General features: G+C 43.2%; 1 protein-coding gene across 1 annotated transcript in view; it reads right to left on the bottom strand.

Moving 5' to 3' along the window:
• The window catches only part of LOC132208052 (uncharacterized), a 93875-nt gene that overhangs the window by 21699 nt on the left and 48998 nt on the right, over positions 1–23178 (bottom strand). The window contains exon 7 of the transcript XR_009444165.1: positions 22416–22684. The gene's annotated coding sequence lies outside the window, so the exon portion shown is untranslated. The remainder of the gene's footprint in view (positions 1–22415; positions 22685–23178) is intronic.

Here is a 23178-nt window from a genome sequence, read left to right as displayed (position 1 = left end):
ATCTATTCCTCTTCTTTGTTCTTTCATGCAAGTTCTGTGTTTGGATTCCTGATTGTGGCTACAAACTCATCTATCTGTCCCTCGAACGATCAAGTCTCCGATCACTCACGTCCTGTTTACCTTACCCTTTTCCGCCGTGCCCCAGAGCCAATTACACTTTACTTTAAACAAATTTTCAGTCCAAATCACGGTAAAAGGAAGCCATTTGGTCCATCATGTTTGAACTAGCTCTCCAAATACATATCACAAATTTGTGCCTTTTCCTTACCCTGCACATTATTTTTCTTTCATTAATCAACTAATGCTCTCTTGCATCTTTTGCTGAAACTGCCTCCTCCAGGTAATGCATTCTATAGACTGTGATAAAGCTATTTCTTACAGGGCAGTTACTTCTTTTGTCAATCACTGCAAACCTCTGCATCCAATTCTCAATTCTGTCACAAGGTAGGAAAGTCTTCCCGTCGTCTGCTCTGACCAGACCTCAAATGATTTTGCAAGATTCAACATAATCTCTTCTAAGTCTTAGCATCTTCGAGGAAAGCTGTCCCAATTCCTCTAATCAATTTTCATGAGATATCACATCACTGCAATCATTATTGTAATTTGGTCCTGCTCTGTCTCCAACATTTTCACAAAGTTCCCTCAGCATGGAAGGTTTCTGCACCCATTCAGAATGGTTCCTTCCATTTTATGTACTGTTTTTCCGACCGAACTTAACCACTTCACAATTTTCTGTATTACATTTAATGTACTACATCAACTGATGCCTCTCCTCACCTTGACCTCTAACTTGCAGCCTCTCTCCACTCCCAAACCTTTGGGTTGTGCCCTCTCCTGCTTCTCAATCTCTAAGTAACAGCCTCTTTTCCTTCCCTCCGTGACCTCAGGGATGCAGTCTCTGCCTCCTCACCTCCTGCTGCTATTCAACAATAAATAGAACACAGAACAGAGAACATTACAGCACAGTACAGGCCCTTTGGCCCTCGATGTTGTGTCGACCTATCATACCGATCTCAAGCCCATCTAACCAACACTATTCCATGTACGTCCATATGCTTATCCAATGACGACTTCAATGTACCTGAAGTTGGCAAATCTACTACCGTTGCAGACAAAGCGTTCCATTCCCTTACTACTCTCTGAGTAGAGGAACTACCTCTGACATCTGGCCTGTATCTTTCACCCCTCAATTTAAAACTATGCCCCATCGTGCTTGCCGTCACCACCCTATCTAACCCTCTGATTATTTTATATGCTTCAATTAAGTCACCTCTCAGCCTTCTTCTATCTAATGAAAACAGCCTCAAGTCCCTCAGCCTTTCCTAAGATCTTCCCTCCATACCAGGCAACATCCTAGTAAATCTCCTCTGCACCCTTTCCAAAGCTTCCACGTCCTTCTGATAATGCAGTGACCAGAACTGTACACAATTCTCCAAGTGCAGCCGCGCCAGAGCTTTGTACCGCTTCACCATAACCTCTTGGTTCCGGAACTCGATCCCTCTATTATTAAAAGCTAAAACACTGTATGCCTTCTTAACAGCGCTCTCAACCTGGTTGGCAACTTTCAAGGATCTGTGTACATGGTACAATTTTATTCATTTCGTTAATCTAATATTTGATATTATAGCAGCACTAAGTAGAGCTGAAGACGAAAAATGGCAGGAGATCCCAGACCTGTGTTATGCTGCTCTTGCTCAATGTGGGAGCTCAAGGACGTGGCTGATGTCCGTGACTCCTTCACGGGCAGGAAGTGTGTCTAGCTGCAGCTCTCGTTAGACCACATGATGGCTCTGGAGCTGTGGATGGACTCACTTTGGAGCATCCACGATAGCACATTCAGCAAATTGGTCATATCGCTAATGAGGATAGCTGAGGGAGAAAGGGAATGGGTGACCAAAAGGCAGAAAAAAAAGCAGGAAGGCAGTGGTGTCCCCTGTGGTCATCTCCCTCCAAAACAGGAAGGACAGGAAAAAGAGTGGAAGGGCTATAGCCACAGGGGATTCTATTGTAAGGGGAGGAGATAGGCGGTTCTATGGTCAAAAACATGCTATGTTGCCTCCCAGGTCCACCGGTCAGAGATGTGTCAGATCGACTGCAGGACATTCCAAAGGGGGAGGGTGAACAACCAGCTGTAATGGTGCATATAGGCATCAATGACATGGGTTAAAAAAAACACACAATGAGGTTCTACATGCAGAATTTAGGGAGTTAGGAGCCAAGTTAAAAGGTAGGACCTCAGGAGGTAGTAATCTCAGGATTGCTACCAGTGCCACATGCTAGTCAGAGTAGAAATGAAGAAATAGGCAGGACAAGTGAGTGGCTTGAGAGATGGTGCAGGAGGGAGGGGTTCAGATTTTTGGGACATTGGGACCGGTTCTGGGGGAGGCGGGACTATTACAAATTGGACCGTCTACACCGGGAGCCAATGTCCTCGGGGCTGCTTTTGCTAATGCTGTTGGGGAGGATTTAAACTAATGTGGCAGGGGGATGGGAACCAAATGCACAGGTTAGTGGGCAGTAACAAGATAATAACTGCAGCCTGTAAGGAACTAGATAACGAAGTCAGTGTGACTAAGAGGAAGAGTAGACACAGAGCAGATGATGAATGCAGACGGACAGGTGGTCTGAGGTGCATTTGTTTCAATGCAAGAAGTGTGTAGTGCGCTATCAACGCAAGGTCGCTCAACTGTGGGGTCCTTACAAAAGTTATCTCAAAACTGAACAAGTTGAACTGCTGGGACCGGACAGATTTAGCAAATATCATGTGTGGCACAGCACAATTTTTGACAAAACAAATCTGAATTCTCAGAGATAATGGGAACTGCAGATGCTGGAGGGTTCCAAGATAATAAAATGTGAGGCTGGATGAACACAGCAGGCCAAGCAGCATCTCAGGAGCACAAAAGCTGACGTTTCGGGCCTAGACCCTTCAACAGAGAGGGGGATGGGGAGAGGGAACTGGAATAAATAGGGAGAGAGGGGGAGGCGGACCAAAGATGGAGAGTAAAGAAGATAGGTGGAGAGAGTATAGGTGGGGAGGTAGGGAGGGGATAGGTCAGTCCAGGGAAGACGGACAGGTCAAGGAGGTGGGATGAGGTTAGTAGGTAGATGGGGGTGCGGCTTGGCGTGGGAGGAAGGGATGGGTGAGAGGAAGAACAGGTTAGGGAGGCAGAGACAGGTTGGACTGGTTTTGGGATGCAGTGGGTGGGGGGGAAGAGCTGGGCTGGTTGTGTGGTGCAGTGGGGGGAGGGGACGAACTGGGCTGGTTTAGGGATGCAGTAGGGGAAGGGGAGATTTTGAAACTGGTGAAGTCCACATTGATACCATTAGGCTGCAGGGTTCCCAGGCGGAATATGAGTTGCTGTTCCTGCAACCTTCGGGTGGCATCAATGTGGCACTGCAGGAGGCCCATGATGGACATGTCATCTAGAGAATGGGAGGGGGAGTGGAAATGGTTTGCGACTGGGAGGTGCAGTTGTTTGTTGCGAACTGAGCGGAGGTGTTCTGCTGAATTCTCAGATAAAGATGCATGAAAACTGATGCTATCATAAATCATGAACTATATTCAGAATTTTCATAAAGCTCAATGATAAACTGAATTCATCAAGAACTACTGTAATATTTATATTTTATTATATACAATCTGATTTAAGTATTTCACAAACAATGAAAGTGCATATTTTTCACATTTTTCATTTCAGTGGTTCAGCCAGTTATTTTCTAACCATCTTTATCAGGCCGGAAAGCCATAACTAGTGGAGTGCTACAGGGATCAGTCCCAAGACGACAATTATTTACTATCTACGTTCATAACTTAGAGGAGGGGACAAGGCATAAATCCATCCAAATTTGCTGATGTTACAAAAATAGAGTAAGGGAATGTTGTCATGAGGACATAAAGAATCTGCAAGGGGATAGACAGGTCAAGCAAGTCGGAAAAAAGTTGGCAGAGAGAGTTTTCTGTAGGAAAGTACACTTTGGTAGGAAGAATCAAAAGATAGACTCTTACTTAAATAGAGGGGGACTCTAAAAAAATGCAGGGTAGGGGACTTGGATGCTCTCGTCCATGAAACACATAACAGCATGCAGGTGACTGATTGCTTTATCGCTGTCACATGTACTGAGATACTGTGAAAAGTGTTGATTTGCATGCTGGAGAGGCAAATCATACCGTACAAAGTGCAGAATACAGTGTTTACAGCCACAGAGAAGATGCTGAGAGAGAGAGATCAGAATTAACATTTGAGAGGTCCGTTCAATAGTCACAACAGGAAAGAGGCTGTTCTTAAATCTATTTGTACGCTTATTCAAACTAATATCCTCTGCCCGACAGAAGAGGATGGAAGAAAGTATAACCAGAGTGAGGGGGTATTTTGATTATGTTGGTTGCTTTCCCAAGGCAGTGGGAAGTGTAGATGGAGTCAATGGATGGAAGGCTAGTTTGCGTGATGGATTGGGCTGTGCTCATGATTCTCTTTAGCTTCTTGCAGTCTTGGGAACAGCAACTGCCATACCACACAGAGATGCATCCAGATAGGATGCATCTACAAAATTAGGTAGGGTCCTCATGGACATGCTGAATTTCCTTAGCCTCCTTGACCATCATGTTGACATGGGTAGACCAGGACACATTGTTGGTGAGCAACATTCCCAGGAGCTTCACACTATCAACCATCTCCACCTCAGCACCATTGCTGCAGACAGAAGCTTCCTGAAATCAATATCCAGCTCCTTCATTCTGCAATGTTGATGGACAGATTGTTATCTTTCCATCATGCCAGCAAGCACTCAATTGTTTTTCCTGTAATCTGACTTATTGTTGTTTGAGGTCCGACCTACAATGGAAGCATCATCAGCAAACTTGTAAACGGAGTTGGGGCCACACAGTCATGATTCCATAAGGAGTATAGAGTAGGGGCAGCTCTGCTGGGCACCGGTGTTGAGGCTTACGGTGGAGGAAGTGTTGTCATCTATCCTTACTGATTGTGGTCTCTGGGTCAGGAAGTCGAGAATCCTGTTACAGAGAGGGATGCTGAGGCGTAGGTCTCAGAGTTTAGAGAGGAGATTGTTTGGAATTACAGTGTGGAAGGTGGTGCTCTGATCAATAAGTAACAGCCTGATGTAGGTATCCTTGTTATCCAGACATTCCAGGGATGACTGTCAGGCCAGGGAGACGGTATCAGCTGGAGACCTGTTGCAGTGGTAGGTGAATTGCAAAGGATCAAAGCACTTTGGTAGGTTGGAGTTGATGTGAGCCATGACGATGGTGATGCAAGTAATTAAGAAGGCAAATGGAATTTTGGCCTTTATTGGAAGGAGGTTTTAGTTCAAAAATGGGCAAGTTTTTTTGCAACTGATCAGGCTATCGAGGAGGTCACACTTGGAGAAATACAAGAAAGGATACACAGCCATGGGAAGCAGTTCAAAAGAGATTCACTGGGCTGATTCATCGGATCATGATTTATCAAGAATGGTTACACAGGAGGTCTTTATTCATTCAAGTTTAGAAGAATGAGGGGTGATCTTACTGAAACACAAAATTTTGAGGGGGCTTGACAGGCTAGATGTGAAGACAATGTTTCCATTAGTGTGGAAATCTCAAACTCAGCAACATAGTTACAGAAGAAGGGAACATTTATTGAAACCGGAGATGCAAAGGAATTTCTTCTCTCAGCAGGTAGCGATTGTTTAGAATACAAGAGAATTGTGAAAGGGACATCACTGAAAGTATTTAAACAAGGTGGTCGATAAGATTTTTGAAATAGAGAAGTTGAGGAGTTGAGTCCTGGGCAGGTCAGCCATGTTCTTATCGGACGGTGAGGCAGGGTCGAGAGGTAGAACATCCAGATCCTGGTGCTATTTCTTATGTTTTTGTCTGCTTTCTAGAACTGATAAGGAGTTTTATTGTGCTAAATGGCCAAGCAAGCTACTGACACAGAACAAGACTGAAATAATTTGCTCAATAAAACATTTCATGAGGCTTTATGGGATAAAGAATATTTTCATGTACTACTTTGCTGACATCAATCAAAATCTGCTCAGTTGAAAGAAATACATTCAGTTCACACAATTTTATGTCATTCTTTCCTTCAATGTATCAAGTATATCTTTGTTGTAATTCATTAAAGTTTGTCTTTCTCAGGGACTTAAAATATGAAACAATACATAATACTGAAGTGTACAGCAGTGAGCACAATGGTCCAATTCCAAATTCTTTTAGATGGATCGGGAAAAATATCTGCGACCTGCAGCTTCATCATGAATATATTCAAATTGTTCCAGTCCTGAACCATTTCAGACTGTAGTTCGGATGCTCACATCTCTCACTATTTGGATTTTGTTTTGCGATTACATTCTAAAGTGCAGACTACAGACCAGAACATTGTATTTTTGGAAAAGAAATATTATAAAACTAAATAACTTCATGAACCATGATAATAAAATATTAATTGCTTGCTTAAATTGAAAGGGTTCTTTATCTTGCTCATATATTTGAAGCCAAATTATTTGTACATGCTTTCTACAACAGATTGGCGAGTTTAGAAAATGTTTTCACTGTTACTTGTATAAATTTCAACCTCATATTTAAGTCATCAAGCTGGTGAGAAATCTTTGGAGAGAAAGAGACATCAAGTGGAGATAACTGACTGGCCAGATCATTTAATATTTTGACTTCTTGTTTGACTGGGGCAATTTCTTCTTTAAAAACCTAATGGAGAGGAAGCGTATAAAATCTGAGAAATATCCTGAAATTAATGATTAAATGTAAAGAAGAAATTAAATTAAAACTAACATCCTAATATTAAATACAAAATACAAAAGCATCTGCTGAAAATGACATTCAATTAATAAAGATCTCGAGTTAAAAGTAACAGTGATGATGAAACTATCATAAATTGTTGTAACAGAAAACTGAATTCACTAAACTATTCTTCAGGGAAGGGAATCTGCCTTCCTCAGCAATTCTGGTATATGACTTCAAATTCACTGGGATATGGCTGACTCTCTATTGACTTCCAAAATGGCCCACCAAGCCATTCCTGGATGGGAAATGAATGTTAGCCTTGCCAGCAGTGCTCTCATCCTGTGAAAGAATGCTTTAAAAAAAAGTGGATTTAATAAATGTAGAAGTAAGTAACAAAACTAGTGAGGGGATAGGTCAGTCCAGGGAAGACGGACAGGTCAAGGGGCCGCCTCCCCCTCTCTCCCTATTTGTTTCGGAGTCCTCTCCCCGTCCCCCTTTTCTGGTGGGGGGCCTGGGCCCGGGGCGTCGGCTTTTGTGCTCCTGGGATGCTGCTTGGCCTGCTGTGTTCATCCAGCTCCACACTTTGTTATCTTGGATTCTCCAGCATCTGCAGTTCCCATTATCTCTCGCACACGCTGTGTGATTGTTTTGTTCTCAAGCTTTCAGGCATGCTGTGAATGTTGAATTTATTGAGAGCATGTTTTTTCCCCAAGAAGGTATTGTGGTATTACTTGGAATCTGCTACAGTTTGCAGTAATGGTGAGTTTGAGGGGAATTTTGAAGTGATAATGTCTCCCTGATTGGAGAGTCCAGATCACTGCTCTAGAATACTTATTAGTGAGATAGTATTGGCACAGGTTGTTGGTGAGATGTACTGGAGAAATTTGTTGCTAAGAGGATACTGGAGCAGGTAGTTGGTAAGATGGTAATAGAGCAGGTTATTGGAGAGATTATTTGGGGCAATTTGTTGGTGAGATGTTATGAGAACAAGTTTTTGATGAGATGGTATGGGAGCAGGCTGCTAGTGAGATGGTATTGGAGTAGTTTGTCAACAAATTGTATTTGAAGCAGGTTATTGGTGAAATGATATTTGATTTGAGCAGGATATTGATGAGATGGTATTGGAGCAGCTTGTTGGTGAAGTGGGATAGTAGAGCAGGTTGTTAGTGAAATGGGATGACGGGGTGTGGAGCTGGATGGACACAGCGGGCCGGGCAGCGTCGGAGGGGCGGGGAGGCTGGCGTTTCGGGCATAGACCCTTCTTCAGAAAGGGGTCGGGGGGGGGTCCAGGCCCGGGGCGTCGGCCTTCCTGCCCCTCTGGTGCTGCTTGGCCTGCTGTGTTCGTCTAGCTCTACACCTTGTTATCTCAGATTCTTCAGCATCTGTAGTTCCTGCTGTCTCTGTTAGTGAAATGGCTTTGCTTCATAATGCTGCAGATTTCTCCCTCGGCTTCTGGTAAATCAGGACTTGATTGAATCAGATTAAATGACCATATATTATGATGGTGGTCTTCTCCAGCAGTGAAATTATCTTCAGCATTACCACAAGGTGTTTAGGATTACAAATGACAGTTAGCCTTAACCAATTAACACACCTGATTCCATTGCATGAGTTGAAATAAATTTACATTGTGAGCAGAACAATCTGTGACAACTGTCTGTTTAAATTTTTGCCTGACAAAAGCTTTGTGGCCTTGGGTGTTAACTCCTTGCATGCCAATTTTAAAAGCAGAAATATTACTGGTTAAAAATTCAATATTGACAAAAATAAATCAATTTTCTCATGTAACTAGTGCTGTAAAAGTCACTGCCTACAGCTGTTTAAATTTACAGGCTACCCCTGTATTTTGTAACTGTCAATGTCAAACTGCCATTGACTTGTCATTCCGTGCATATTCCTTTTCGGACTTTAAAATTGCATGTCTCCCAGTACCAGTGGATGCTGTCAGTAGTTGTGCTCTTTACCTATCATTGGTAATGGAATGTGCAAACAAAGATATTGCTTTAATGGAATGAACTTAATAAAATACAATGGGATGGCCTAGTGGTATTATCACTAGGATATTAATCCAGGTATTGTTCTGGGGACCCGGAAATTGGTGGAATTTGAATTCAATTTTTAAAAGAAATCTGGAATTAGGAATTTAATGATGACTATGAATCCGTCATTGATTGTGGGGGAAAAACCCATTTAGTTCACTAATGTCCTTTCAGGAAGGAAACTGCCATCCATAATTGGTGACTCCAAACCCACAGCAATGTGGTTGACTCTTAACTGCCCTCTGGGCAATTAGGAATGACCAATATGCTGCCCTCATCCTGTGAATGAGTTAAAATAAATGCACAGTTTGGGGGACATTATGTGGAGAATCAGACTGTTATTGATACAGAATAGATTTAGTATCAATGCAACATCTCTCCCTTAAAATTAACAAGGCCAAAAATACAATATTTATCAGCAGTCCAATTGCAAACTCCTGGAATATGAACTACAGAATTGATTTCTTATCCAATAATCTCTGCTGTCAGTTTGGGAAGACCTGTAATGACCAGTCCCTGAGAAAGGCTTCTTAATTTAATACACTTCTAGATAAGATTCCCCAAATTATCAAGCTTCTGGATGAGGAAAGAAGTGCTGGACTTCTTTTCTTTATTCAGCTGCTCATATAGGTTGGTCACAGCAAAGTTATTAGAAAGGAACCCCTCCCTTATTGATACCTTTTGCCCTGACCCAACTTAATTTGTGCTTTAAAAGGAGCCAATTTAACCATGCTTTTTTGGTTTAATGAAAAAGTTTGCTCGTTACTAAATGCAGGAATAAATAACAATACTCCACGTATACATTAGGCTAGAAATGTGGTGTGTCCAAAAAAGATAAAAGTTAAAACTGATACATATCAGTCTCTGAGTTATTTGTGGAGAGTAGATCATTAAAAGCTCATTTTGGGATTCTTGTCCTCGCAGGTTAGTCAAAATTCTCTTGTCCATTTTCTTTGATTGGCTTGCTAACTTCCTTCCGCCACTCAGAGTGAAAACCTTTTACTTGCAACAAAAGGTGATGACTGGTTAATTCTTTGATGGTGACTTTCACAGCACATGGGTGCTTGAACCGATGCTGAAACATATGTGTACCTCAACCCACTAGCGTACACAGACCGGGGTTGAAACTTGCCTCTAACCCAATTCCCTGTGGGCTGAATCTTACTAGAAATCTGTTGCAATTTTTGGTGAGTTTCACAGACAGTCTGTGAGGCCTAGCAGGTTTTTTTTGAGTTATCATCTCAACTTGCCTCATTGAAGACAAAAGATTTGAGCCCTTCTGATATGTACCACGTCTCCATCGCATGCCACTCGTCACATTCTCCTACTCGATGTAGGTGTAAGTACTTAGCACTGTTGGGATTTCTTGGGATCCCTCGAACTGGCACCATCTTTGAATTTTAGCTGTGCACTGGTCAGTTGTTGACAGTCTTGACTTGCCCTTCATTGTGCACGCGCTGATACAGTAACCACACATGACTGCTGGCTCAGAACACAACAGCAGCATAGCTGACACTTATTTGCTCATGCAGGTTCAGGTTTGTACATCTATCGCTGTGTAAGCACCAACCTACATAACTTGCCTGTCCTAAGTCACATCCCACCTTACAAACCTGCCTGATTCAATGCTACCCTTTCCCCAAAGCCCTATGGATTCCAGCATCCTCCTACAGTTCAATGTGGGACATCCCGTACAGGAAAGCCTTCAACAGCAGCAAAAGTAAACAAAAAAAAACAAATACATGGAAACTACATTTGCCTCTAAGAACAGAAACAGACTGCATGCCTTTGAGCACCACCATATCTTATCATAAATGGGTAATCCTTGTACCCCATTCACATTTGTTGGGACTGGATTGCATTTCTTGCTGCTCTGCTGTATCATGCAGAAGGGGATGGCCTTTCTGCTCAATGTCCTTAGCTTCCTCCTTGCAAGACAACTGCCATAATCCCACATTTTAGGATCTATCACATTCCCCCTTTGCCTGCTAGGGTTGTGTAGAACACACCATGTAGGATTATGTGTTTTTTTTTGCCTGGAGACCTGTTACTTGCTTCACAGTGGATCTTCCTGATGAATGGGCTACAATGTGTCTACGCTGTGTACAAGGGGGCATAGCTACAAATTGAGGGGTGATAGATTTAAGACAGGTGTCAGAGGCAAGTTCTTTACTCAGAGAGTGGTAAGGGCATGGAACACCCTTGCTGCCAATGTAATTAACTCAGCCACAGTAGGGGCATTTAAACAGTCCTTGGATATGCATATGGATAATGATGGGATAGTGTAGGGGCAGGGGCTTAGATTAGTTCACAGGTCGGCACAGCATCGAGGGCCGAAGGGCCTGTTCTGCGCTGTATTGTTCTATGTTCTATGTTCTATGTTCTAAAACAGGACAAAACAACTCAAAAAGGCTTTGAAGGATAATACTACTAAGTCCTGTTCTTCTTCCTTACTTTATGCTATCTGTATGCAGAACTGCATTTGAAATTACAATTTGACACCTGCCTGATGCACATCACACATAAAGACATCCTGAGGCATCCCAAAACTCAATCTGTTAACCAGTTCCAATTCAAGCCATTAGGAAATCAACCTCTGGATGTCGGGTATGCGTTGCCTGAACAAGCATAAACTCTTCCCTTTTTATATATACCACCAAGCAAATAGCAGACAATTAGGTTTAATGCAGAAATGGTTTTAGGTTTTGGTTGGGAAAATCAGGGCAGAACTTATACACTTAATGGTGAGGTCCTCAGCAGTGTCGCCAAACAAACTTGGGGAGCAGGTTCAGAGTTCCTTGAAAGTGGAGTTGCAGGTAGAGAAGAAGGTGTTTAATATGCTTGCTTTTCTTGGTCACAGCACTAAATATAGAAGTTGGGAAGTCATGTTGCAGCTACAAAGGACATTGGTTAGGCCATTTTTGGAATACTGCATTCAATTCAGGTTTCCTTGCTCTCGGAAAGTTGTCGTGAAATTTGAAAGGGTTCAGAAAAGATTTACAAGAACATTGCCAGGGTTAAAGGGTTTGACTGTAGGGAGAGGCTGCTTTCTCTCAAGTACCTGCTTCAAAATCTTCCCACCCCCAGCCTCATCTCATATCCAGCCCGACTGATCCAGACTGATCAGAAGGTAACAATGTGACCACCTCTGAATGGCACTTCTCACAAGACATTCGAAAAAAGTCGCTCAGCCACATCATTTCTTTTTCTGGCAACAGAAGTTTTAATTGCAAGAAATTACAAAGAATTAACGAAAAGAAAAGCATGCTGCTGTTCGACTCTTCAGAAATATGACAAATCCCAAATTTCCAGTTAAATCTTGGTAAAAATGGAGTGACGAAAATCATCTGCACACAGAGTGCGAGCAGCAGCGGAGGCAAGACGGACCCGGAAGACTGCAGCTAAGGTAAAGCAGTTTATTTTTAAAATTACTTACCGGTAGCGGGCAGCGGTGTTTTTCCTCTTTCAGAGAAGGAGCGGGAGCAGCAGAGGAAGTGACGAGGACCAGAGGGGCAGCCGGGAAGGAAAGCAGTGACCATATATATCAGCAAGGCGTGTTAGGGAAATGGAGCTGGAGCTGGATGAACTACGGATCATTCGGGAGGCAGAGGGGGTAATTGAGAGGAGTTACCGGGAGTTGGTCACTCCTAAGGCTCAGGACGAGGATAGATGGGTTACAGTTAGGGGGAGGAAAGGGGACAGACAGACAGTGCAGAGATCCCCTGTGGGCATTCCCCTCAGCAATAAGTATACCATTTTGGATACTGCTGGGGGGGATGACCTACCAGAGGAAAGCCATAGTAGTCAGTTCTCTGGCACTGAGCCTGACACTGTGACAAAGAAGGGAAGGGGGCAGAATAGAAAAGTACTCGTGGTAGGGGACTCGATAGTTAGGGGAATCGACAGGAGATTTTGTGGGCAAGATCGGGATTCCCGGAAGGTATGTTGCCTCCCTGGTGCCAGGGTCCGGGACGTCTCCGATCGGGTGTATAAGGTTCTAAAACGGGAGGGTGAACAGCCAGAAATCGTGTCACATATTGGCACAAATGATATAGCCAGAAATAGGTTTGAGGATATAAAAAGTGATTTCAGGGAGTTAGGATGGAAGCTGCAGAGCAGGACGAACAGAGTAGCGTTCTCTGGTTTACTACCGGTGCCACGAGATAGCGAGGTGAGGAACAGGGAGCGGGCGCAGCTGAACACGTGGCTACGCAGCTGGTGTAGGAGGGAGGGCTTCAGATATGTTGATAATTGGGATGCCTTCTGGGGAAGGTGGGACCTGTACAAGAAGGACGGGTTGCATCTGAACTGGAAGGGGACCAATGTCCTGGGTGGAAGGTTTGCTCGAGTAGTTCGAGAGGGTTTAAACCTGAGCTGTATACCAGAGGTGAGCGTTGATGCAGGTGAGGCAGTAACAGGAGGTAGACCAGCTAGTGGGAAGGATTTTCCTGGGAAGGAACCAAGGGATCGGTTAAAGTGTGTTTGCTTTAATGCAAGGAGTATCAGGAATAAAAGTGATGAACTTAGAGCATGGATCAGTACCTGGTGCTATGATGTTGTGGCCATAACAGAGACATGGGTTTCTCATGGGCAGGAATGGTTGCTGGATCTTCCAGGGTTCAGAACATTTAAAAAGAATAGGGAGGGGGGAAAAAGAGGAGGGGGTGTAGCACTACTAATCAGAGAGGGTATCACAGCTACAGAAGCTTCCTTTGTCGAGGAAGATCTGCCTACTGAGTCAGTATGGGTGGAAATTAGGAACAGCAAGGGAGTAGTCACCTCGTTAGGGGTTTACTACAGGCCCCCCAATAGCAGCAGGGAGATTGAAGAAAGCATAGGTCGACAGATTTTGGAAAAGTGCGCACGCAGTAGGGTTGTTGTAATGGGTGACTTTAACTTTCCTAATATTGATTGGAACCTCCTTCGAGCAGAAGATTTGAATGGAGTTGTTTTTGTAAGGTGTGTTCAGGAGGGTTTCCTACCGCAGTACGTTGACAGGCCGACGAGGGGAGAGGCCATTCTAGACTTGGTGCTCGGAAACGAGCCGGGGCAGGTATCAGATCTTGTGGTGGGAGAGCATTTTGGTGATAGTGACCATAACTGCCTCACGTTCTACATAGCTATGGAGAAGGAGAGGATTAGGCAAAATGGGAGGATATTTAATTGGGGAAGAGGAAACTATGATGTGATTAGACATGAGTTAGGAAGCATGGACTGGGAGCAGTTGTTCCATGGTAAGGGAACTATAGACATGTGGAGATGGTTTAAGGAACAGTTGTTGGGAGTGATGAGTAAATATGTCCCTCTGAGACAGGCAAGAAGGGGTAAGATTAAGGAACCTTGGATGACGAGAGCGGTGGAGCTTCTAGTGAAAAGGAAGAAGGTAGCTTACATAAGGTGGAGGTCAAGTTCAGCTAGAGAGGATTACATGCAGGCAAGGAAGGAGCTCAAAAATGGTCTGAGGAGAGCCAGGAGGAGGCACGAGAAAGGCTTGGCAGAAGGAATCCGGGAAAACACAAAGGCATTTTACACTTACGTGAGGAATAAGAGAATGATCAAAGAAAGAGTAGGGCCGATCAGGGATAGCATAGGGAACTTGTGTGTGGAGCCTGAGGAGGTAGGGGAAGCCCTAAATGAGTTTTTTGCTTCTGTCTTTACGAAAGAAACGAACTTTGTAGTGAATGAAACCTTTGAAGAGCAGGTGTGCATGCTGGAATGGATAGAGATAGACGAAGCTGATGTGCTGAAAATTTTGTCAAACATTAAGATTGACAAGTCGCCAGGCCCGGATCAGATTTGTCCTCGGCTGCTTTGGGAAGCGAGAAATGCAATTGCTTCGCCACTTGCGAAGATCTTTGCATCCTCGCTCTCCACTGGAGTCGTACCTGAGGACTGGAGAGAGGCAAATGTAATTCCTCTCTTCAAGAAAGGAAATAGGGAAATCCCCGGCAATTATAGACCGGTAAGTCTCACGTCTGTCGTCTGCAAGGTGTTAGAAAGGATTCTGAGGGATAAGATTTATGACCATCTGGAAGAGCATGGCTTGATCAAATACAGTCAACACGGCTTTGTGAGGGGTAGGTCATGCCTTACAAACCTTATCGAGTTTTTTGAGGATGTGACTAGAAAGGTTGATGAGGGTCGAGCTGTGGATGTGGTGTATATGGACTTCAGTAAGGCATTTGATAAGGTTCCCCATGGTAGGCTCATTCAGAAGGTCAGGAGGAATGGGATACAGGGGAACTTAGCTGCTGGGATACAGAATTGGCTGGCCAACAGAAGACAGCGAGTGGTAGTAGAAGGAAAATATTCTGCCTGGAAGTCAGTGGTGAGTGGAGTTCCACAGGGCTCTGTCCTTGGGCCTCTACTGTTTGTAATTTTTATTAGTGACTTGGACGAGGGAATTGAAGGATGGGTCAGCAAGTTTGCAGACGACACAAAGGTCGGAGGTGTCGTTGACAGTGTAGAGGGCTGTTGTAGGCTGCAGCGGGACATTGACAGGATGCAGAGATGGGCTGAGAGGTGGCAGATGGAGTTCAACCTGGATAAATGCGAGGTGATGCATTTTGGAAGGTTGAATTTGAAAGCTGAGTACAGGATTAAGGATAGGATTCTTGACAGCGTGGAGGAACAGAGGGATCTTGGTGTGCAGATACATAGATCCCTTAAAATGGCCACCCAAGTGGACAGGGTTGTTAAGAAAGCATATGGTGTTTTGGCTTTCATTAACAGGGGGATTGAGTTTAAGAGTCGTGAGATCTTGTTGCAGCTCTATAAAACTTTGGTTAGACCGCACTTGGAATACTGCGTCCAGTTCTGGGCGCCCTATTATAGGAAAGATGTGGATGCTTTGGAGAGGGTTCAGAGGAGGTTTACCAGGATGCTGCCTGGACTGGAGGGCTTATCTTATGAAGAGAGGTTGACTGAGCTCGGTCTCTTTTCATTGGAGAAAAGGAGGAGGAGAGGGGACCTAATTGAGGTATACAAGATAATGAGAGGCATAGATAGAGTTGATAGCCAGAGACTATTTCCCAGGGCAGAAATGGCTAGCACGAGGGGTCATAGTTTTAAGCTGGTTGGTGGAAAGTATAGAGGGGATGTCAGAGGCAGGTTCTTTACGCAGAGAGTTGTGAGAGCATGGAATGCGTTGCCAGCAGCAGTTGTGGAAGCAAGGTCATTGGGGTCATTTAAGAGACTGCTGGACATGTATATGGTCACAGAAATTTGAGGGTGCATACATGAGGATCAATGGTCGGCACAACATTGTGGGCTGAAGGGCCTGTTCTGTGCTGTACTGTTCTATGTTCTATGTTCTATGTTCTACAACGGGGTGGCCTGTTCTTGAATCCATAGTATTTATGTAGCCGATCTTGTTCAGTTTCTGGTTAATAGTAACACCTCTGATGTTGACAGTGGGGGATGCAGCGATGGTAACAGCAATAAATATCAAGAGATGATGGCTAAATTCTCCCTTGTTGGAGATGGCCATTGCTTGGCACTTGTGTGGTGCAAATATTACCGAGCACTTATCAGCCTAAGCCTGGATAATATACTGGTCTTGCTGCATTTAAACATGGACTGCTTTATTATCTAAGGAGATGGTAATGGTACTGAACATTGTGGAGTCATCAGTGAACATCCCCACTTCTGACTTTATAGAGAGAAGCTGAAGCAGCACAGATGTTTGGGCCTTGGATGCTGCCCTGACGAACGCTGAAAGAGATGTTCTGGAGGTGAAATGACTATGTCTAACAATCACAAACGTTTTCCTTTGTGCTTGGTATGACTCCAATTAACAAAGACCTTTTCCCTGCCTTACAAGAATCTAAGTCCACCTTAAAATATTCAATGACCCCAACTCTGTCATCTTATGAGGCAGCTAGTTCCAATGTCATACAACTATCAGAGAAAAAATGCTCTGCTCATCTGTCCTGAAGTGGCAAGTCCAAATTTTGCATAAGTGTCCCGAGTTCAGCGCTCGCCAAAGTATAGGAAAAATCTTTCTACATATTCCTCATGAAGACCATTCGGAATCATATATACTTCAAGGAAATCACCTCCTTACTCTTCTCAACCTCAGCAAAAACAAGCCCAGTCTATCTAAGACAACAAAGTGTGGAGCTGGATGAACACAGCAGTCCAAGCAGCATCCCTGGAGCACAAAAGCTGATGTTTCGGGTCTAGGCCCTTCAGCCTCTCTGATGAAGGGTCGAGGCCCGAAACGTGAGATTTTGTGCTCCTAAGATGCTGCTTGGCCTGCTGTGTTCATCCAGCTCGACATATTGTTATCTCGCATTCTCCAGCATCTGCAGTTACCATTATCTCTCCAAAATAAAGGCTGATGTCTTTCAAAACCCAATGTCAGATTTTGCAGACAGTCCTTACCATGGAAAAATACTAAATATGTATAAAGAAGAAAACTGGAGGTGAAACCATTCAAACAATTTTCATTGGCACAACAAATGTTCAAACTGTAAAAGCAGGTTAAGCACCTGTATATGAGGAAACTGTACTCTAACTTTGACCAGACACTTAGAGCTAACAAATGCGACAAATATCCATTTCTTTCTGGATTACCAATTTTGCTGTTGGGAAAATAGGCCTAGACTTAGCAATGTAAATTCAAACAAGATAGCAACCTCTCAGATCTCAACACTCACAGTCGTAGAGTTCTGTTTTCACAGGTTGGAGTATAATAGCATCAAGTACAATACACCAAATCTTCTTTGGTACCTTTTCCTTCCATAAAACTGTTTTTAGTCGATGCGCACAGAATTCATTTTATACACGTTGAAAAGTTCAAGAGGCCAGTTCCAGCACTTGGACTTGCATCTTCTTCATCATCACAACAGAACAAAATAAAGACCCACTCTTTCGAAGTCACGTTTTCCATTTTTAGTGACAAGGTGAAGTGCAAGAACTGCTCACTTGATGTTAAAATCTCTTAACTATGTACCTATATATTTCAATTCTGTGAAATATGTGGAATGAGTTCGAGAAAAGGATTAATTTTGTTGCTCTGGGAGAGAGCTGGTACAGATAAAATAGGTTGAATGGCCTCCTCCCATGCTAAAAATGTCCATAACTATTCTTGGCCGTGCTAAATTAAAGTGGGCATCCTTTCATTATGACTGTGAGACGCAGCATGTTACGATAGATGGCACAATGGAGAAATCCTTTGTTATTAATGAATTTGTCGGCACTAGGCATCCTTCCGAAGTCAAATGTTTGACATGTACCTGTTGCACTGACTTGGTTCCAAACACTTATAATGTGGAGGTGCTGGTGTTGGACTAGGATAGACAAAGTCAGAAGCCACATGGCATCAGGTTATAATCTGACAGGTTTATTTGAAATCACACAAGATTTGAAGTGCAGTCCCTTCATCACATGCGGTCAGAGAGGAAAACACACAGACACACAATTTATAAGCAGAGAGATCAAAAGATCATACAACTGGTGTGAGTGGAGTGTCAGATAATAAGTCTTCATCCAGGACGTTTGTTTATTTGCAGATATTTTGTTGAAGAAGCACACAACTTGCAGTTACAGTCAGTGTGGTATCTTATAAATTCTTGCTTTTGAAATAAAGTTTAAAACTCTACGACAGATTCTGAACACAAGCCTCTAAACTACAAGTCAGAGTCTGACCTGAGATGTCACCTTGTACATTCCTGTTGCGCTGCCTGATTATCATGACAACACAGCACTGACATTGACTTTATAAACACTCTCCTTGCCTTTAACACTCTTGGTCGCCTGGAAAGAGTTATTATCTGACACTCCACTCAGGCCAATTCTATGATCTTTTGATCTCTCTGCTTATAAGCTGTGTGTCTGTGTGGTCACCTCACGAACTGCACCTGATGAAGGGGCTGAACTCCAATAGCTTGTGTGAATTGAAATGAACCTGTTGGACTATAAGCTGGTGTCATGTGACTTCTGACTTCACACAGTTGTAGGATATGTTTTCAATCCTACCATGACTTGACAATAAGCCAACTTCTTAAAATTTATAAAATGAGAAGTATGTCTAACCTTGAGCCTTTAAAAAAGGAAATATTACAACCATAGTATTCCCCATGGTAGGCTCATTCAGAAGGTCAGGAGGAATGGGATACAAGGGAACTTAGCTGCTGGGATACAGAATTGGCTGGCCAACAGAAGACAGCGAGTGGTAGTAGAAGGAAAATATTCTGCCTGGAAGTCAGTCGTGAGTGGGGTTCCACAGGGCTCTGTCCTTGGGCCTCTACTGTTTGTAATTTTTATTAATGACTTGGATGAGGGGATTGAAGGATGGGTCAGCAAGTTTGCAGACGACACAAAGGTCGGAGGTGTCGTTGACAGTATTGAGGGCTGTTGTAGGCTGCAGCGGGACATTGACAGGATGCAGAGATGGGCTGAGAGGTGGCAGATGGAGTTCAACCTGGATAAATGCGAGGTGATGCATTTTGGAAGGTTGAATTTGAAAGCTGAGTACAGGATTAAGGATAGGATTCTTGGCAGAGTGGAGGAACAGAGGGATCTTGGTGTGCAGATACAGAGATCCCTTAAAACGGCCGCCCAAGTGGACAGGGTTGTTAAGAAAGCATATGGTGTTTTGGCTTTCATTAACAGGGGGATTGAGTTTAAGAGTCGTGAGATCTTGTTGCAGCTCTGTAAAACTTTGGTTAGACCGCACTTGGAATAGTGCATCCAGTTCTGGTCGCCCTATTATAGGAAAGATGTGGATGCTTTGGAGAGGGTTCCGAGGAGGTTTACCAGGGTCCTGGCTGGACTGGAGGGCTTATCTTATGAAGAGAGGTTGACTGAGCTCGGTCTCTTTTCATTGGAGAAAAGGAGGAGGAGAGGGGACCTAATTGAGGTATACAAGATAATGAGAGGCATAGATAGAGTTGATAGCCAGAGACTATTTCCCAGGGCAGAAATGGCTAGCACGAGGGGTCATAGTTTTAAGCTGGTTGGTGGAAAGTATAGACGGGATGTCAGAGGCGGGTTCTTTACACAGAGAGTTGTGAGAGCATGGAATGCGTTGCCAGCAGCAGTTGTGGAAGCAAGGTCATTGGGGTCATTTAAGAGACTGCTGGACATGCATATGGTCACAGAAATGTGAGGGTGCATACATGAGGATCAATGGTCGGCACAACATTGTGGGCTGAAGGGCCTGTGCTGTGCTGTGCTGTACTGTTCTATGTTCTATGTTCATTGTACAGTCTGGCAGTAAAGACAGAACGAATGATTTAATCGACTGTGTTTGACACCTCACAATTAATCCCCCTGATGGAAGAAAGGTTGGCTGTGTTCTCTTTCTTCAGGAACATCCAGCTAATACCACCTTACTACTGCTTGTTTTATTCATCTGGTGTTCCATCTAATTCCTTTCAGTCTTGGTCAAACCTTCATGTAATTTATTTAAATTTTCAATAAAATAAATTTAACTTTATATTCCACAATTTTAACATTTCCTTTGAAGGTTTGAATGGTTCACTTAGTACACTGCACATGTTGTGTTCATAATTGGAGAAGATGGTGGAAAAATCAAGATATATTGACAAGTAAACAAATGGCTAACTTCTGCTTTCTTGTCAGTAAAGCCTTTTGAACAGAACATAAAGTTGCGCAACTACGTAGAGATAACAATTTAAAAGTGGGAAGACCACTGTTTGTGGTCCCCACACCAATCTCTATTCACTTCCTACGGACTGCATTACTCCTCCTTGGCAACAATGTTATGTTACACTTGTCTCAGCACAACCTTGGCATCTTGTTTATCCCACGATGAACGTCCGACCACACATTCATGCAATCCCTAAAGCTGTCTCTTTACATCTTTTTAATACTGCCTACCTGTCTCTTGTCTTGACTCATTAGCAGTGAAACCTTCATCTGGAACTACTTCACTTCTGGACCTGACAACTCCAATGCATTGCCTGTTTGAGTCCCACATTTGCCCATTGAAAGCTTGATGTCGTCTAAATCTCCACTGCCCGAGTCTCATCTTGAACCAAATCCTATTCTCTGTACTTTCTACCTGACTGATAGTATTAACAGTAATTTTATTAAATTCTCATTTTTGTTTCCAAATCGTTCCTTGGCTCTGCCAATCGCTATTTTCGTAATCTCCACCAGTCCAACCATAATTCAGGATATCTGCACTCGTCTAATTATGTCCTCTTGCCCACTCTTGATTTCAAACGGCCCACTACTGGTTGCCAAACATTTAATTGTGTAGGCTTCAAACCCAAGAAGAGACTTCCTACACCTTCAGCGAGCAAACTCACATCCAGAACCTCAACCTGAGCAACAAATCTTCGCAAAACTCACTAACTTCCGACACCTCTTAGCCTCTGTACATTTCCTCTTTTAAGGCACTTTTTAAAAGAATCCTCTTTGATCAAGCTCTTGATCATCAGAACTAACAACTTAATAAGGCTCAGTTGTATTCTGGGATCGTTAATACTCCTTTCAGATGTCTTCAAAGTTTCTCTCCAATAAAGAGATTACATAAGTGGTTGAAGTCATTGCCAAGCAGAGGGGGACGAATTGGGGAGTTATTTCAAAGAGCTATGATATGCCAGGAGACCTCCTTCCACACGCCAACTCTGATTCTACAAAAGCAAAAATGAGTTTCAGACTTGGGAAGATGCTTCAAAAATGTCACAAGTAACCAGCTTTTGGGCAGAGTCGAGCTGCTGAGATGATAGACCAGGATTTAGGGGTACCAGTAGTGATAATATGCTGAACACAATCAAATTTTGAGGTTGTAGAATGATGCGGTCTTCAGCATTTTTGACACTTTGACCATTTTCCTTCCTTTCCACAGAACAAGTCAAATAGCAGCAGCACAATGTTGCATGGCCGCTCAAGCCTGCTCCACCGTTGATGATGATTGTGGCTGGTCGTCCACATCAATTAAACTATTGCTCATATCTCATCCGCTTTTCAAAACATCGATTTATTCACGTGTAGCATCCCTCTCGCTAACTTCATGAGAATTCATTCCAATCACTGAACTCCTAACGCTGACCCACCCCAGGTCAAAAAATTCAGCTGAGATCAGGAACTGATCTCGCCTGTATGGCTGAGCTGGCTTTTAAAAAGTTTGCCAGTGAGATAGTCCCAGTGAGAAACATTCATTCAAAAAAATAGAATTGCATGGATTGCTCTCCAATCCTAAACTCTATTCAAATTCAGTTGGCTGAACGGTTGGTTTGTGATGCAGAGTGATGCCCTGCAGAGAGGGCTCAATTGCCACACCAGTGACCTTACCACAAAGGGTCTTCGCCTCAACCGCTCTACTTGCCTGAGGCATGGTGATCTTCAGGTTAAATCATAACCAGTTGTGTCTCTCTAAGGAGTGGCCAAATGGCGTGGTAAGGCTTTACCTTTAATCCTGATAACATGGCAACAAGCAGATAACTCAGCTGATGTCACTGACTAATAGAATCCTCAATTATACTAATATTACCGATGTGATATCATCAGAAGGCATGCTCAACTAAGTTTTAATTTGCAAATTAAGTTAACAACCATTCAATCAATATTACTTCACTACTCATATTACTGATCGTCTCGATACAACATTGTGGTTACATCTGTTCATAAGTGAAGTGTAATGTAATTGCACTTACTGTGGTTTTATCAATGTGATCCTGCAATGAGTCAATAAGCAGTTCACCCACAGGTTGTCAATCAGTGCGGACCCCTTCAGCTGTTATCACATGAGCCTCAAGATCATCCAGAGCTTTCTGCAGTTCTTGAAGTTTCTCCAACACCTTTTCCACCTGTTTCTGCCAGTTGCTCGCATGGGTTTTCAATTGCTCCCAAGTTTCTTTCACTTCTATTGACTGTTTGCGGACAGCTTTGGCAATTCTCTGGGCTCTCTCTTCCGGGGTAGGTTCTGGAAATATGAAGCGCAAATAATTTATCAACTATTCATGACTTTGATCTATAGAACTTAAGTGTTCTTTCTAAACCCCTTTCCTCTAAAAGGTCTCTCTGGACTTTCTCCTGAAATTGGGAATAGAAAGTATAAGACTAAAGATTTTATGACAGGCACATCAATGATAAATTCTCTAATTAGCTAGCAGGTCGCGGAGCCATTAACAGGGAATCACGGAGAGCCAATGCCAAGCCGAATAAAATTCTGCAGATATTTGAAATTTATGACTCCCAAGGAAACTTTAAAAAAGGAGAAGGATTCGAGTGACTAAATGGGTAAAATTCTCAACAAAAGATACGAACAATCCTTTCAGGATCTCTTTCGTAGCTATGAAACAAACATCCAACATAAACCAACTTTCATCTTTCAGGGCTGGCAAGTTAGAATGATAAACCCAAAGTCTACCCTGCATAGTTCTCTCTAGAACTCACTTAATGAGGTTCTTAAGAGAT

Source organism: Stegostoma tigrinum, unplaced genomic scaffold (assembly GCF_030684315.1).
Source record: "Stegostoma tigrinum isolate sSteTig4 unplaced genomic scaffold, sSteTig4.hap1 scaffold_273, whole genome shotgun sequence".
Lineage (NCBI taxonomy): Eukaryota > Metazoa > Chordata > Chondrichthyes > Orectolobiformes > Stegostomatidae > Stegostoma > Stegostoma tigrinum.
The sequence above is the reverse complement of the archived record's forward strand: the minus strand, read 5'-3'. Positions and strand labels throughout refer to the sequence as shown.